The following is a 19,036-nucleotide window of genomic DNA, read 5'->3' on the forward strand; positions in this document are numbered from 1 at the left end:
TTTGATTCAGTGGCTGATGTCTCCCCGCATCAGTACACGTAGAGATGTGTATAACACCACTTTTGAGTATTTCCCCATTTTTTTCTGGGGTTTTGTTTTCCAGGTTGCCCACACTGTTTACAAGCTATCTTGCTCCTGACATGCTTTCACATACTGACCAACCAACCAACCCCTCTTGCTCCTCAGGAGCTTTGTGGCAGCGTATAGGTCAGTCTAGGGATGCTGCAACAGATTACATGGGTGGGATCTCAGCAGTTCTTTCTGCATGAAATAGTTCTAGGTCATGTGAACCTACAAAAAATAAAATAACAGTAGAAACAATTCTGCTAAGAATTAAAAGGTACCTTTCAAAATGTATTAGGTACCCTTCAAATGTAATCATTTTGAGACTAATCTAAATCAGGATTGATTACATCTTCAAACTCATCTTCCTTTCAGAAGTAGTCCATTACAAGAGTAAGATGCCAGGAACTACTGTTAATGTCATGATGAACCTCTCTCAAGTCATGACACAGTTGTAGAAGGAGCAGCTTAGGAAAAACAAACAAACAAACAAACAAGAACACATCCTTTTAAAACGAAAAGCTATGCACAAAGACATCCACTATTTAAAATCAAAACAAATCCTTCCAGGCCCCCAAGCAAAAACTTACATTTTCATAAACATGCTCGTTTTCCTCCATTTTTTTGTATATATTAACCAACATGGTATTTTATTCTTACTGTTTCTCTCTCAAAATATCACTCTCTGTTATTAAAAAATTGGGCTCTGAAACTGAGTTGCATGGGATGTCATCTCAGTTATGCTAATGCAAGTGCTCATTCCTCCTGCTTACTTTGGACAATAAACAAATAACTGGGTTTCACTGATATGAAGAAATATATCTTACAATTATTGGTATAAAAATGCATTTACGAAATAAATTGTATGTGCCTGGACAGTGGAAACTACATACTGGTTTCAGCTAATGTATACATATGTTGTCCATATGGCTACAGGTTTTAAGCCGGTCCTGAACACTCACAAATATTTTCCAATAAATCCTCTCTGTTCTTCCTAATACAGGTTTTTTATTATTATTATTTTCATTTAAAAGCTAGATATTTTGAAAGTGCCAATTATACATATTTAAGTACTATACTGCACCCTACTGTGAGTTGTAGTTCACCTATCCTGATTCCTCTGATCACTGTGTTTTAAAGAAGATTTCTAAGCACAGTTCTAGAGCCCCTGGTACAAGCCAAGCTGTAAACAACTCTCTCATTGCTGGATATTTTACCAACATGAAAATTCCTAGCCTCCTCTAAAGGCAAAGCAGAAAACTTTTCACTGGAAATAATTTTGCATGTGAAATGTAGGTTATATGGTACTCACTGAAGTTATTGCACTCTGACCTTTTAAGTTTGCATGAATCATGGCAGTAGGTTCAAGGGCTTGAAAAACACCTAGAAGGAAGCAAAATCCTCATAGACTGAATGCTGTAAATTCCCTCTTTTCAGTTTCTATACTATTCTGAGTTCCCTTTGCACCTGCAAAAGAGTTCACAACACTTCACTGAAGTGAAACCTGCAGGGAGGAAATTCACTTTGCCAAACATCACACTAAGAGAAAGAAACAGGCACCTCCAAAGAGCAATTCTGAATAAGAGCAATGGATAATCTTTTATAGTAGTGTCTCTCTTTGGCATAGGAGTCGATTTTAAACATGTCTCTTTGAAGACCTTCCTTTCTTTTAACATTCTCTACATATGGGAAGACAGACTACTCTCTATCATAGGGAGATGTCTACAATTCGACAACACAGAATGAGCAATATGTCTCCTCCTCAAAACATATTCTACTAATATAGACTATGCTGCACTTTCATGGCTTTAGCTGAAGAGACTTTCACTGGTTAGTGGTGATATTATGAAAGTCTTTGTCAATGGAGTGTAAAGCAATATCGCATTTTCCTTTACAAATAGTGTTTCCTCATGCACATTTTGTTTCTATTGAGAGTTAAGCAGGTATTCAATTGAATGAAAAATGAAAGAGGAGAGCACATTATAGTGCAATCAAGTATATCCCTACAACAATTTAATTCTAGTCTTCAAAACCTATGTGGAAATAGCGACTATCATCTACAGTAATATTAGTTCTTGAATATTCCTCTTAAAAAATATGGAAGCATTGCTCTGCAAATGCAAGTTCAAACACTAAACATCTTGATATAACCCAAAATTAACTCACAGTGATACAGAAAAGCAAACACTGAAGACCTATTTTTATCCTAATCGTTTGGGACATTGCTGACATGAATAAGAGGATCCAGCTGCACAAAGTTTTTCCTACCTTTCAGGCACTGGTTTCTTTAGTAACATTGGGTTAGAGTTCCCTGTATCCTTATTTTGCTGGATAAGTAAAAAGCCTAAATTTTAAGCAATCAGCAATTTCATTTAAGTCACCTTATCTGGGAAAATATTTATTACCAAATAAAACATCTCTAGTAATAAAAGTATTGATCCTGCTGCTCAGGGGCATGGTTTCACAATGACATCCCTCAATGCAGCTGCTAGTTCAGAGCTCTTGGCCAAAAAAAAATGAGCCTGACACAGCAAATGCATCATGTGTGTTAGACAACTACGGTATCTGTGTTGCAAACACAAGTGTTTAGTGCATAATATATTAACTGTACATTGTTAAACACATAGCAAAGGAAACTTGCATCTAACCATGTATGGTAAATTGGAGTTTATATTTCAGTTCATTTGCAAAGTATGGGAAAAGGAAGAGCCTACAATAAACACTTGTCCACTTTGTTAAACATCATCAACAAATGATTCAGCAGTGCAACTCCTATTTAAGGGCACGTAGATGTTCACATGTGCAGTCTCTTGACAGAACAAATTCAAATAAACCAGGGGCCACTACACACTTCTCTTGTCTCCTGTCATTCTTCATACTGATGCCCACATACAACCACATTGGCCTGCTGCCGGGAACACCTATTGTCCAGGGTGTGATTGCTTCCAAGTGCAGTAAAGTAAACAGTGTTATCACTCAGCAGAGAATACACTTTGCTCATAACAAGTATTTAAGAATCAACAAGAGGAAGTACTTTTTCACACAACACGTAATTATATTTTGGAACTCATTGCCACAGGATGTTGTTAAGGCCAAAAGCATAAACGGAGTTAAAAAAGAGATTAGACAAATTCATAGAGAAAGGGTCCATCAGTGGCTATTAAAATATGATGGTCCAGATGCTGTCTCTAGCTCGTGTAATCCCTAAGCCATTGATTGCCAAAAGCTGAGGAGAGAGTAAGGGACATATAACAGCAAGACAAGGCTCAGTGCTGGTTTTATTCTTGTATAGATACTTAGTAAAAAAATAAAATAAAATAAAATAAGACATATAGTATACTCTCAATCACACCCTACCCACAAACTTGTGATCTCAAGATAACCAAAACTTAAACAAATTTAACAAAAAGCTCATGAAGTTGGAGGAAATAGGCAGATCAACAAAAGAGAGATTTTTTTTTTTTAATGCCTCCAAACCTCAGCATCAGTTCAGCTTTTACTAAATATCTACTCAAGACAAATATGTAGGAGGTTCAACTGCATTGAAACTGTTTTCATGGCTATGTGCTACTATAATTTATAAATACTGCATAACTTATTACAATTATTGCAACTGAATAAAAGCTGTAGTGAAGTATAATTAATTCTCAACATTCATCCCAGGAGAAACCCTAAGAAAAACTACCCTTGAAACAATAAGAAACAAAATTGTTTACATTTGAAAGTAAAAATTAACATTTTGCATTGCCATTCGTTTGCAGCCACATACCATAAAGTCACATCTGCACCAAATGTTCTACTCCCTCTCTTTGAACTCCTTTGAAAGGTTTCCTTGGTCTTTTTAAAGGAGTGTAAAAATGCTTCAGACAACTAATTCATGATCTGTTTCATTTCTTGTCAAGATTTCCTTCCACATTATTAAGAAAGCCTCGATATTTAGCTAAACAAAATAATCATGTTGGAAAAAAAATTAATGATTCATTTGAAAAAAAACATGCTTCTTGGCAAGAAGGAAAGGAAATTAATAGGACACAAAGGCAATAACTGAAGTACTTCCTTATAGAAACAAGCCTGCATGAATGTCAACACTAATTCCTTATAGTCAGCACACATAATATGAATTGTATTAACTCTTTGTGTGTTGTACAGTATATATGGTAGAACATTACACATCAGAACATTTGAAACAGTCGATGCTGGTTCATGACTTAACCTTTTATCCAGCAAAACATCATCTTGGAATTCCTGAGAGAGCGAGAGAGTCTATAAAAGACAGAAATAAAAATCTGTCTTGTTAGAAGTTATTGCCCTTTGGGGAAACCCTAAACCTGAACACAAAGCGTCAGTATAGGAAGACTACAATGCTTGGCTGGGAAACAAGCAATGCCTATGGGATTGCTTTCTTGGATTGACTCTGCCTCCAGCATATTTATTTCTGAATCTCAACATTTCTAGCCAATAATGGTCCAAACCCACAATTTCATCTTTTAATATTACATCAGAAGCATTTTATATACTGTCCAATTTACTTTATAAATAGAAATAAATCAACAAGAGCCCCTGAAGACCAAACTTATTACAAATGGTGCAATTCTAAAACTTTTGCTTGTAGTCTCACTGAGTTCAATAAGGCAGTTAAATATGTTTAAGTGTGAAAGCTCAGAACACCCTGGAGAAAATGAAAAGTGGATAATTGTTTCTAACATATCATTTACATGTTTTGAGCTATTCCCAGTTGTCCACATGGAAGTCACTAATTCATGCCTTCAGACACAGAGAGGTAAGGAGACTGGATAATACCCTGACATTCGTGGAATACAGAGCACTAAGACTTGTTTGAGATAGCAAATATTTAAATTACCTTTATGAAGTAATGAATATTACTTCTGCAATTTGTCAATAGAAAGGAAAATCTTTCAGTGCAAATGTAATACTGAAACAATTTAAGGAAAATAACTGCTCCAGTGCCTAGAGGGCTCAGTTAGTGTATCACTGCCCATGCATGAGGCACGGTCTCGTGCCAGTATGAGCTCCCTTGCCCTTCTATGCTGCAAAGCTTCCATCCCCACCCAGCTGGTTAGAAGGAAATACTTGACTAAACCTCAAGTCCATTCACTCCTTAATGATCAGCATGGCACTACTTAGGGGAAACCACATGCCACTGAGATAAATATCTGCTAAGATACTTCCATATCATTTTACATTGATTTCAAAAGAATCTCTAGCTAAAGTAAAGGCGTATTAATTTCCACTTCTCAAGCAATCATATAATTGCCTGATGGAAGCCCATTGGAGTCTACTGGAGTCTTTCCAACTGCTTTAATATGTCTGGGGATGAAATATATCAGCTGAACTGACTAGGTAGTGACACTGGGGCAGATTGCCTAGGACTCCAGATGAGCTTCCCGTGAGTTCCCCACAGCACTTCCCCCTAACAGTTCTCTGATTAGGAAACAGCAACTACACTATGCTGACTTTGGATAAGGCAATAAGGCTGTGACTACTGTGTGTACACTGTGAATTGAAGGCTTCCTTATGATAACTGTTTGAATGATTGATGCTAAATTATTTTGCAGGAGCTTAGGTTAATAGTATAGATGAAGACATAGGAATAAAACATCTAAGTAAGAATGTATACCTGATTTACATCATTCTGTTTCTCAAATAAGATGTCTTTGTAAAATAAAGGAAAACATTTTCATTCTTTTTCAGTAATACAAATGATTCAATTTACTTTTCCTCACACAGGCATCCAATGCCATTTGGGATATGCAGAAATCATTCTGTGGTCTTGGAAGCAGAGGAGTGTTCTTCTTCTGGAATAAATAATGCATTTAAGATAATCTGATTCTGAATTACAAAGAACAAATATCAGAACAAAGTTTAAGTAATTAACACTATCATAATTAGGTAATCTTATCATAAATACCATTAATTTAATAGAGACATTCCTGAGCCACATACTGGAGAAAAAACTGAAGTACCGCCATCTCTACTTTTCAGCATATTAATGCTAAATCTGAAAAAGAATTTCATCAGAGGTGATTTCTCTCATACCTGGACCATATTTGGGCATACCTGGTCAAATATTAAATTTTACCCAAGTAGTCTCTGTATTCACATAAAACAGCAGATCAGGTAACACCTTCAACACTGCACCTCCAAGAAATCTTCAGTTAATTACTGAGGACTCAGTTGAGGCAAAGATATCTAATGTACAGGTCAGGTGTGAATATGTAAATTACAAGGTGAACTCATCTTCTCTAATAAGGAAAAAATTTAAATTATTAAATATTTCAGCCTGATGGACCTCTACACAAATATTCAAGCTTCTATGTACCATCTGCATCTGTAAACCTCTTTCAAAATTTTTCCATATAAGATTGAATGCCATTGAATTTTAGGCTTCTAAAAGCTTATGCCCCTTTTGTAAGGAAATGGTTATTTTAAAATATTGTGATAGTTCATTTCAATTGTGCTTGCATTCCCTTTTTTTTTTTTTTGTTTTGCATCCCAGAGACTGACTTTAAGTAAATATTACAGAATATTGATTGAAACATTTATTAATTACAATCCCAAAGCCTTGAATTCCAATTATATAAGGCATTAAGCTATTAGAGAGCATTTAAAGGAGGGCAATGAGGATGTTGAAGGGCCTTGTGGGGAAGCTGAATGAGGGGTGGCTGAGGTCAATTGGTCTGTTCAGCCTGGAGGAGACGGAGGGGAGGCATCACTGTGGTCTTCAACATCCTCACAAGGGGCAGTGGAGGGGCCAGTACCAATCTCTCCACCCACATGACCAGAGACAGAATGTAAGGAAATGGCAGGAAGCTGTGTCAGGGGAGGCTGAGGTTACATATCAGGAAAAGGTTCTTTATTTAGAGGATGGTTGGGTGCTGGAGCAGGCTTCCCCAGTTCAAGAAGCGTTTAGATAATGCACTCAGGCATGGGTTGTGACTTTTGGGGTCTCCTATGCATGGTCAGGATTTGGACTCGATGATCCTGATGGTTCCCTTCCAACTCCACATATTCTGTAATTCTGTGATATTTTCAAAGAAACACACCTGTCATCCTCTCAATTTAAACTGAAGCAGCTGTTAGTATCACAAGCTGTAATCATTCTCGCAAAAGTCACTGATCAACATTAATTTTATAAAATAAATATGGCATCTAGATTTGAGAAACCTTTTTTTTTTCAGGCACCTTATAAAGCAAACTGAGATATAAAGTTTGCATTATAAACGATTCTTCCCATTATCTTCAGTGTATTTCTGAATTAAACTATGTGAAGTCAAAGAGACCCGATCTTGCAGACTGACTTAAACTGGCAGCCAAGAATTAACTGCACGTACCTCCATGATCCTGTATGTGTCCTTTGGACCCCCTGATGTCTTCTCTCTACACTAGCAGCACCCTCTAGTGTATACTGGCCCCAGCTCCACAGGTCCTTGTGCCTGTTTATATGCAAGCCACTCCACTTCACACTAGGCACATCATAGACTTTTGCACAGACTACATTTTAGACTTCTGGGGTCTCTTTTTTATTCCAGGAACTGTTTTCAGGCTGAGGTGAAAACCTCCAGTGAGGTTACCCTACATCTACATAGGTGACAATATTGTGGAGTTCTGTGATTGCATGCCCTCCCTCAGACGTACGCCTTCAGTCAAACTGTCTTTTGCTGGTCTACGTGACCTCTCTCTGAGTGAGAAACATTTTAACTCGCAAGAGGAAAACCATGCCAAATGCTGTGCGTGAAGGAACATGTTCCACTCCAAAACAGATGTGTTTTTGGCATGTGTGCTACATTATCTCTAGATAATGTAGGAGAATCATGGAGAGATTCATGCTGACAAGGTAGGTGTACAGTACATATGTTTGCCCATGTGAGCACATAGCAATTGAAGATCACAGTGTGATCTTATAGAACATCAGCTCAGTTTGCCAGGAAACTATTATATTGCAGTGGATCCTTGAACCTTGTTAATTTTACAATGTAGAATGGTAGAAAATTACTCATCTTACTCTTTGCTTCATGGAAATAGGCAAAAACCAGCTAGCACTTTTAGTTAAAATTAGGTTGCTTTTTCTTTTTTCTTCCATAAACATATGTATCACTAGCTTCAGATTCCAGTTATACAGATCCAAACAGGATAAAAACCTAGAAATAAAACTCGTACAAATCCACCAAATTCTGACTGAATCAAAGTAAGTTTTATATAAATATTTTTCCCAAACTATAAATTATTCTAAGGTTTGAACCAAGTCCAGTTTCCAGAATACTTAAAGCTTGGCCCCAACTTGATGGAACGTGACCAAGAATCACCAAAAGATTGGCAAAACCTAGGGAACCTAGCTTGAGAATAAAACAAAAGCCAAAGCCCAGAGTGGTTCACACTGATAAAGTGTCAGTGCATTTCACCGTCACTGAGACAGTGACTGCCCTCCCCCCAGTGCTGTACTTGCTTCTTTAGTGGATTGTAACTTGTATACACCTGAAAAACATTAATGGCAAAGGGTTTATGAATGTTATCACAAAATATAAAGCTTAACCAAAACGGGGTAAAAGCGTTCATATCACAAAAGTAGGATTTATTGCAGTTATGATTATTTTGATTACAAATGAAAGTGCACGTTTGGAAATACAAGAAAACACAGCACATCTGGGATCTGAGGTACTTCTCTGCACATGGCACTTTTAATAGAGGTTCCAGATCCACCAGTTCCCACAACTCCTTCTGCACACAGCTTTGATTATCAGCAATGCTGACCTGCTGCAAATCAGGTGACTGGCATATCTTTGCTACATAACACAAGACAACTGGACATAGAAATCTCATTTTCTGTAGGTGTGAATTCTGTTAAACACGTACTTGCATTACTAACCCATTAATATCAAAACAGGTCCTGAAGGCATGAACCGGGTCAGACTTTGTCTAGAATATCTAGCAATTCAATGTCACTTTTTAATTATTAGATTAGAAAAAAAATCATAGGTAGGCATACTAATTGTAGGCTAAAAAGAGAAAAGTAAAGGTGACAGAGTAATTCCAGAGTGTAAATTTAACCAGAATCTCTGAAGTTAAAGTCATGCACTAGTCATGGAAATTGCCTGTTAGGGATAGGTCAAGAAAAGTACGCATGTAAGCAGAGACTCATTTTAAAACAGCCTAGTAGTCAGAAGGGCTGGCTGTCCAGAAGTCCCTTTAATTGGAAAAGGAATGGAGTCATAGCCATTTTAGTGAGTTTTTGTCATAAGCAGTAACATCACCTTCACCGTTCCATCATTATGTATCCTTGCACATCTTTGAAAAAAGATATGAAGTCATTTTAATGCAAGAAGAGTTGACACAGTCTCTTCAGTTTGGACAGAGATAAGAAAAGGGAGATGTTCTGAAGATCTATAAACACATGAAATATGTGGAGAAATTGAATAGAGAAGCACTATTCACTGTTTTTCTTAGTGTAATAATCAGGGAGTACCCAATTTATTTACCAGGCAGAAAGTTTAAAACAAACATAGGAAGTCATTTTTCACACATAATTAAAACTCATGCAAAATTAAACTGTGGAACTCATTAACACAGGATGTTGCAGAGGTCAAAAGTCCAAAAGGTTCCAAAAGGCACTGAAAAATTCTCATGGAGAACAGATCCGTCAGAGGCTACATAGCATAATATTCCAGATGAGACCCACAGTTCTGGAAGTGCTTACAACCACTGATCATCATAAATGAAAAACTGACTCCAGGGAAATGAGCAGGTTTAGCATACTCTATTTCTATTAAATTTATATTAAGTGTCTGCTACTGGTCATTGCAAAGAACAAAATAACAAGCACGATGGACAGATGATCTTATTCAATATGGCATTACTTCTTTTATGCTTGTTATTTATATGAATGAAAGTAAATACGGACTGATTGCCATTTTGAGTAGGTAGAATCTTAAAAAAATCAAATTGATTTAAAGATAATACAAGGTGCACGGTAATGATCAGATTCTCCCTGGAGCACCACAACCAGAAGAGTGCAGAGTTCCAGTTTTCCTCTTGGTTAAGAATTCAAGAGGAAAAGACTGTGTTGCTTTTATTCCCCTCCAAAGAAGCATATTTTGAAAGATGTATGTATTTCTCTGACTAATTCCACAGAATCAGCTTCCAGAAGTATTGTATGCAATTTTCACTCTAGTAGTAAGGCATTGACAAGTTTTCTTATCCTTATAGATTGTATCATCTAAATAATTTTCTTTAAAAGCAAGTTTTCTTGAAAGATCCTGATGACATTTATGCAAGTTGGAAAGAATAAAAAAAAAAAATGGAAGAAGCAGACATTGCTGCATATCGCCATTAGTGCAGGGAGTGTTTCAACTGCAAAGCAGTATATTTATAACTACATGTTCAAAGAAGGCAATGTACGTGAGCTTAGACCACATCATGTTAAAATACAGTCCAAGACTATAATAATGTGTCTTAGTAAGGAAATTTCCAGTTCTTCTTACTATGTTTAGAGAAAGAAGTGCTATGTTTTAACATCAGGCAGGAAAGTAAGTTTCCACAGACAACAGCCCATAGCACCAAGTTACAAGATGCATTTTGGTAGCCAACACATATGGTAGTTCTATTAGCTTGGAGATTTCAAGAAAAAAATCACCAAAGATCAGCTGCACACAGGAGCTGCCTAATTTTGTGTCAGCTACATGTACTTTTTTCCAACTCAACAAACTGTGCAAATAATTTGGCTAAAAATTAGACCATTCCTGGCAATTTTAAGTGCTCAGGAGAACATATGCTAAGTAACTTTCTCGTTTGTTTTGCCCTCAATTCATTTGAACAATTAAAGAAAGAGAAAAAAAAAAAGAGAAAAAAAAAGAAGAGGAAAAATAGCAAGTGTTAGAATACATTAGAATACATTACAATTAAATAATCTTCAGTATTAGCTAACAATCAATCCTGATGAGTGAGGTTATTTACAAGTTCTGAGGACTTGGATGACCAAAACCGTAATTGTTCAACTAGCATCAAATATGAGAATGCTCTAATTGAGTTTGTATAAGCCCACAAAATACAGATGGTTGTAGCAGATCAAAAAGCTCAAGGTTGTTTCGATGCACATTTTGTACAGGAACATGCAGTGTGTATGGAACCCTTCCAGCATATCTTTTACTTGCCCATGGTTCAGACTAGCCCTTCCTATTTTCTTCTTCTCTCTCCTCTGCATCAAGAATACCATAGAGAGAAAATTAGATTTGTGTGAAGGAACTGTGCCCTCCAGTGATGCAAAAGGTCAGTAAAGTGAAGCTTTCCCAATCTATCATCTCTGTTACTTCTACCTTGATTGGTGATGATTTGGTTTATAACTCAATTTTTCTGTTCCTACTCTTCTCTGTTGCTCCTGAGTATGTTTTCTGTTTTGGTTTCTGGTCCATTCAGGTCTGTAATGTATCCAGTATTGCATCCTCTTCATCAAATTACAGGAATCTATAAAACATCTATAAAAATAAAATTATAGAACACAGAATATTGATAAAAAATAAAACTTCTGCCATCATATGAAATAGGAAGCATGGTCCATAACTAAAGGGTTCTAAAATTTTCTGATCTTATGGTTTAGCAGCTTTATCTAACTTCAAAGTTGGTTTTAATTTCCAGTTGGCCCTTCTTTGAGTAGAGACACCAGATTACTTCCAGAGATCCTTTCTAATCCAAACTACTCAATGTTTCTCTGTCCTGCAAGCTAATCCTGGTTACTAGCATTCACTAGACTTCCCAAATTACATAATTATAATAACCACTTATTTGTATGCATTTTCATCATCACTATCTTGTAAAAACATACTCTAGGCTTCAATGAGCATTTTTCTCTCTCTAATCACCTAAAGAAAACCATGGAAAAGGTAAAGTGAAAAGGTAGTGCAGAGGAGTTTCCTGTCAGAGTTACAGAACAGGAAAATGAAGATCAAAAAAATATGCAAGGACAAAAATGATGGGTTCTCAAGGTTTTATTGAAGGCATCTCTTTAGCAGATTTTTCCACTGCTTCTGTGCAAGCTGTGTTCAAACACAGATTACAATAAGTGTAAGGATGTCCCAATGCAGACTTTTGAAATACTGGGTCTTATATCCACTGAAAGTCAGGAAGTAAAAGAAAATAAAAAGGTCTGTTGCAGGAGTAGCTGTTAGTAGGCCCTCTCAAGAACAGTAGGAGAGTTTGAGGAGGATGTGGCCAGATTGAAATACAAGAAATATGTATTTGCCTGAAGCAGAAGATCTGGAAGTGTGAAGGTTCTTGCTTATCTAGGGAATCTGAAGTAACTCTAACAGGAGAGAAGGAATGTGTCTGCTCCTCAGGCAGGAAATGCTGCTTGCTTGGTCCCAGCAGCCAAGGCCAATAGCCGATAGCTATCTTGGTGACCTGCAAGGAATCTAACCTAATTATTTAAAAAAAAAAAAAGCCCTAAGGCCTCTGCTTCTTCTTTGTAGTGGTGCTTATACATTTCAAAGGGCAGTGCCTCTGGGACTCAGTGCTGAGGAAGCTGGAAGAATGATCTGCTGACTTGTGAAGTGTCAGAAAGTACCACTGCAAAGGGCCTTGAGTCCACTAACAGAAAAGCTGCCAGGGCTCATCTGAATCACAGACTACTTCACCACATTGCTAACCCACATATGGGCTGATGGTTCCTCTGGGAATAAAAGTTAGCAGATCAGAAATCACTAGAACCAGAGGCTCATGTTATATTCTCCTCAACTCTTTCCTAGGTATGAAAAGGCTACAAAATGACTGACCTCTTTTGGATAATGTGATATATACATATGCTTTCAGGGACAGAAGGGCAAAATAAAAGCAGTTAGCGGAGGAAAGAGAAAATATACCCTGTTTATGTGCATACCTATTCTGGTAGCACTTTGGCTTCCTTCTTTTTGCTTCAAAGGGACTGCTGTGTAGACATGGTGCAACACTCATAAAGAAAGGAAAAAACTTTTTGGATACAGTCATCCAAAACTCTTGAAGAAATTTCAGTCACTGAGTATTACTCATTAAAGTGGCATAAGAGTCAGAAAAAACCCCAAAAGCAACTTGTGAAGTTGTGGAATATCTTACATGCTAAGCTTTGCATCCAAAAGCAAGGAACCCTAGTAAAATCTGGAAGCCTTCACATTATCAAAATTATTATCTGATTAGAATAATAGAAATTTATTGGGTATAGCATTAACAAATATTTCACTTGTTCAGAAATAAAATACAGGAGGAAGGTGATTTAGGTGTTACTCAGAAATACATGCATGATGGATTTAGGGAAGAGGGAAATAGCTCATGATAAGGACAACAGTAATTGTTTACAGACACTCAAAACAGTAACAAGCGGACAAAAGCTTTTGTGGGGGCAACCAGTGTAAAAGTCCAAAGTAGAAGAGCTGGTGTTAATGGGAGCTCTAAAATAGAAAGGGAAAATTAACACTCCTATGGTAGTTAGCTAATGATTTATTAACTTTCCCAGGCAAATGGGTTAATGACTTCCTCAGACAGCAAGGTCAGCTGGGATGGAGCTGGCAATGTCTAATCATATGAACTGCCTTGGTGTCTAAAAGCTGGTGCCTGTGTGTGCAGGGCTCACTGAGAAGGTCTTTGGAGTGTTTTCACTTCTGAACTATACCTCAGTCATCATCCTGCTTGGAAATTTTCAAGCTATTTGCTGACAAAAACATTCACTGGCAGCATTTCACTTTCTGGTACAGATTTAGCCAGAGAGAAGGGTTCATCTTGCCTGTTTTTAACATAACACCAGTGTAGATGCTACTCCCAACACAGCAATCCTTAATACTCAGGAAATGAAAACATTTTTGGAAACGATTTAATCTAGCCTAATTTGGACAGTTACATTAAAATCAGAAAAAAAAAAATCACACCCTATTTCTCTCTTCTGACAAGTTCAGATTCAAAAGCCTGCAATATTTATCTCTACATATGGTCAGGCGAATTTCACATGGAGGAGAAGCGATCAAAGAATGGACACAAAAGACAATGGCTGTTATCTTATATTGCTTTCCTAAAACAGGCAGAAGTGAGTCAAGTATAAGAATCGAGAAGGCAACTCATGTTAGGGTGACCATGAAATTACCAGGTCATCACTCATATTTATTTCAGACTATTCTTGCAATTTAGCAAAGCCATTTTGAATTGCAACCATGCTCTGTCTAACCTCTGCCAGTTGTCCCTCTTCTGAAAAAATCTTGGTTTTCTACAGTGCCAAGTAAACATTAGACATGAAAATTTAGGCACTACACCAAGGGAAGAGCTGATTTGACTTCATTGATATGCCACCTTAAGAGCCAGCTAACAGAAACATTTTTTTGATTGAAGATCTCTGTAGAATTTTGTATCCACCTCACAATCAACCATACTTCCCAATTTGTTCTTGACAGTCCCATGTGGGGGAGACCAAAAGCCTATATAAACAAGTTGTATCATAAATTATGTTTCCCTTTGTCCATTGTACTACTTGCTCTCAAGGAAGAATATTAAATTTCTTTGAGATACTGACAAGCAATGATCTGCAATTTTATCAATTTACTCTTCCCTCAGCAAATAGGGTCCACTCAAAACTACTTTTCCTTCTACGTTAAATGCAATTTCTTTGCCTTTTGCCAGTTCTCAAGGATTCCTTGGCCCTCCATGAGTTTCCCAAGAAGAGCACAATGAATCAGAAATTGCTTCATCTTGTTCCTGAAATAAGCTCTATAGTCTCAGATCACAATATATTATCTAAATATTCACTGACCTTTTCTCCTTTCATGTCCCATATTCTTATCAACATTACTCATAGTAAGAATTTTAATAAAACATTTAGTTTAGCCAAAGTTTCTATTAACATGGGGGTTTTTTGTCTCTTGAGAGTTTTAACTCTATTTGAATCTTCTTCTTTCTGATCCCACTCCTGTGTACTTTTTCCTCACACTTCTCCCCTGTTTTAAAGCACAGAAAAATGCCTTTTCCTGTTTGCAGTGGGATGTTTTCAATTTTCCAGTCATTGAAGAATACTAAATAATTTTTGTATCTTATTTCCCCTTTTTCTCTACATCAGTATATTATCAGACATATCCTCAGAGCACAGAGGATACTCCTTATATTTAGAGATAAAACTGACATGCCTTAAATATATAATTTAAGCTATTTTATGCTGCACAATTAAATACAGAAGAAATATGTTTATTGTTTAAAGATGTTATCTGAGACAAAATGCATTGACCTGGATAATAACATTAATACTTCATAGTATATATGAACACAGAGGTCTCAAAATACATCACGGAGAAAATCTTGTTTAGTATTTTCATGCTTTCAACAAGTTTACATAACAAAGTATGGTTTGGGGAGAAAATAGAAAAAATACAAAATTTCAAGAAAATAAGACAAGGCCACATGACTGCCAAAATCTAAGAAAAAAAAAAATCCATAAAAAGTAGCTATGGATTTTCTTGAGTAATTAGCAGGACAAAAATCAAAATGCAGCTACAGAAAAGTATAACAAACAGAGTGTACATGCAGTATCCTTGTAGAATGGAAAAATTCCTCTCCCCTCCCTCCAGATCTCCTTCTAATTTAACTTGGCTAAGAACAAATAAACAGAAGGAGTCATTAAAAAAAATAAAATAAATGGCAAAAAGGTTTTCAGGCATGATGGAGAGCTTTTGAACAGCAACTTAGGATCTTAGCAAATGAAGGAAAAGAAGTAAGTATAGACAAATAGCAGAAAAGGAGAAAATAAAAACATTTCAATTAAGAAAACTGTTTACATAACTAATTCAACATGTAACCAGAGGGGAAAATATACTCTTCTGGGGTATAGAGGAAGACAACAAAAATATTTAATAAGAATGCAGCTAGGAATGATCACTGGAATGCAGTATGCATGATTTTTCAAAGGTTCTCAGCAAGAGCCCCTGCTAAACCAAAGAAACTATTATGCACTAAGAGAAAAAAGTCTTCTAGGAGATTAGTAATTGGTTAAAGACAGAAAGCAAGGCAACAATAAATAAAGGGACTGAGATAGTAAGAATCTGCTCTCAAGCTTTTTTTGCTGCTCCATATTTTCAGAATATATGTGGAAAATGGAACAAATAATGGGTTCACAACTGTTGCCAAGTTCACAGATGACACAGATGTACTCAGGATCATGAAATCCAGGACTGGCTGAATAGGGCAATAAATAGTTTTCACTAGAAAGAGTTACCAGGCAATTAAATTGCCTGAAGATGAAAGCCATTATCCAGTAAGTGAAAGCCCAGGGGAGAAATAATTCCTAAGCACACAAAGATATGTCTGAATTCCTTATTACATCGCAAAGGCCTCAGAGTTGCTTTATTTGTGAAAACATTAACTCAAAACTTAGACAGAGAAAAAAGTCAAATGTTATTTGGAATTACTACAATAAAAGAAGAATATACATCATAAAAAAGTAAACACAATACAAAAAACATAAAACACTGCATCATGTCATGGCATCCTGCTTTTCAGAATAATATACAACTAGGAAAAGCTCAGAAAAGTAGGCAATAAGGATGATATGGAGAGACTCCTATACAGAAGACCATTAAGTAGATTAAGAACTGAAGAGGAGGTACTTAAGGAAGGATGTGGTAGTGAACTACAAAATCGTGAAGAATATGGAAAAGCTGAACAGTTTAACCCACAGATTTTAGAAAAGATACATTCAGTAAGGAACCTGTACCCAGTTCAGAGAAGATTTGGAAGTAGATGAGGGAATGAAACATCTGAGTGAGAAATTGGACAAGAGTAAAACAGTTTTTGCTTTTTCATCACAGAAATGATGTTTCATTGTCCTAACAAAAAATTGAAGAAAACAGCAGCTCCCTTCAGCTACTAAGCCCAAGTGGTTTTCATTTAATGTAGATCCTTTCTCATAAATAATAAGTAATTAGATATTTACGTATGGAATTTCTCAGCTAGTTTTTTGTGCTATGTTATTTAACAAAAGTTTGGGGTGAAGCAGAGAGTAAGGCTTTGGGCCTTCTGACTTGCCTTTTTTAATATCTCCTACTTGTGTACACATAGGCATCTTATTTGTTTGACTGTAATGGGTTTATCTGCCTTCTTGGCTTCTTCTCCCCACTCCCTCACCCTCTCCTTTTCTCTCTTTTTACTGCAAAAGTTTTGTTTGATTTTTCAGGAGTTAAAATACAGACCAGATCGTGAAACAATGGAAACATAACAGTTTAATATTCCTTCAGAATAGAATTATAGCAGAAATTTTTTAGGATGGCAATTATTAACCTCGGGTGGAGTCTTCTGTCTTTTATTTGTGTAGTAATTTAGGGCTCTCATTTGGGCCCAGGACCAGGATTGGAACTGGCCAAACCCACAACACATTTAATTGAATGTTTCACTCAGAAGCCTCGATGCTGAAATCCCCCTTAGCCAGCCACTGCTGATGCAGAGAGCAGCCCAGACTCCATGCTGCCGCATGTTCTCCTTTGAAGTTCCCCAAGTACTTAGACAGTAGTGATACTGCTTCTTAAAAACAGATGTGAAGTTGGTCTGGTGCCTGAAATTAAGCCCTATCTCCACCATCCATGTGAATGAATACCAAGAAGAAGGTTTTAGCAAAAAACAGCCTTTCTGGCTCCATGACAGGGTCTGTACCTGACCCAGACACCTCCAAACATCACAGGTGCCCCTGGGGGTACCATGCCCTCAGAGCTCCCCACTCTGCCCCAGGAGGAGGGTAGAAACTCCCCCTCTTCACTGCATGTGCTGTCAGCTCAAATTTGGGCTGTGTGGGAGGGTTATGGAAGTAGTAGCTTTGGCCCGAAGGACTGAGTGGGCTCCAGCATGCAGGATAGCTGCAGCAGAGAATGTGCCAGGAGCACAGCACAGTGACACCAGCAAAGTCGAGAAATTCGGCACATGGTTTATTTCCCAGTCAGGCAGGTTGCCTGGGCTGGGTTGTCCCCTGGAAAAATCCTGCCATGACCCTTGTCCCACGATCCCTGCTGCAGCCCCCACTGCTGCCACTCGCAATGTCCTTCCAAGTGCAGCAACCCATCTACAAGGTCTGCAGCACCACCTGTCATTCCCAGGCACCAGGGGAACATCCAGGAATCAGGAGTTTCAGCCCTCTTGGCTTGAATACACTCAAGCTCCCAGCCAAAACACCAGCTCAAAGACTACCTGTGAGTGCTTTCACATCTCGTTTAACTCATGCCACTCTGCAAACTTTTGCACCAGTGTGGGAGCACAACACAGTGGTCTGAGTTTTAAGTGCAGCTGGGTCTCTCTGGGACTTTTTAAGACAGCACAGCAATCAGGGCAGTTGGGTCTCTTCAAAATCTCTTTCTGTGGGCAATGGGCATTCAGACATAACTTCTCTGGGGCCATCAGTAGTATTTCCACTTCCCCACACAACTTCTGGGTAGGTGCCCCCCAGCTTGCACAGTTCTCTCCCTCCTACTCCTTTCAGGCATATTGAACCCTTCAATCTAAGCAGAAATCAAATGCTCTTACCTACATTTTGGATGAGTGTTTTCAAATATAGCCCACTTTATAGGAAAGGGAAATAACAATCATATTGGTAGGTATCAAGAGAAAATCTTCATGTGTCTAACTTCAGATGTGGCTAATGGGATGGGTGTTTTGCTCCCCTCCCCAGGACTGAGGGGGTTTGACAAAGCTGTTATTAAACACTGTTTCATATGTACAGCTTTTGGCAATATTTATACCACTAATTAGATGGCCACAAATAAATAAAGTACATACACGTCTGGTTTGAAGCCAACGAGTACTCCCAAGTCTAATAGCCCCAATGAATTTATTCATCTGCTTGCATATACACATGTGGTTCCCCAAATCAGTGATCCAATGGATAAGCAATAACAAAAGTAAGGAAAGGAAGTAATTTTTGAGGCTTCATATATCTCATAGTTTAGTGACAGCCTCTCACACAAGGTGCATACAAGATATC

The 19,036-nt window shown here is 37.4% G+C and overlaps 1 long non-coding RNA gene across 1 annotated transcript in view; it reads right to left on the minus strand.

Annotated features, from left to right (window-relative positions):
* Positions 1-426: 426 nt before the first annotated feature.
* The window catches only part of LOC114064904, a 26,178-nt gene continuing 7,568 nt past the window's right edge, over positions 427-19,036 (minus strand). Inside the window, exons 2-3 of the long non-coding RNA XR_003572829.1 lie at positions 1,376-1,446; positions 427-530 (exon numbers count right to left, since the gene is read on the minus strand). This is a non-coding gene — a long non-coding RNA (uncharacterized LOC114064904). The remainder of the gene's footprint in view (positions 531-1,375; positions 1,447-19,036) is intronic.

Source organism: Empidonax traillii, unplaced genomic scaffold (genome assembly GCF_003031625.1).
Source record: "Empidonax traillii isolate 1590-97213 ecotype Southwest subspecies unplaced genomic scaffold, ASM303162v1 scaffold591:size1139884, whole genome shotgun sequence".
NCBI lineage: Eukaryota > Metazoa > Chordata > Aves > Passeriformes > Tyrannidae > Empidonax > Empidonax traillii.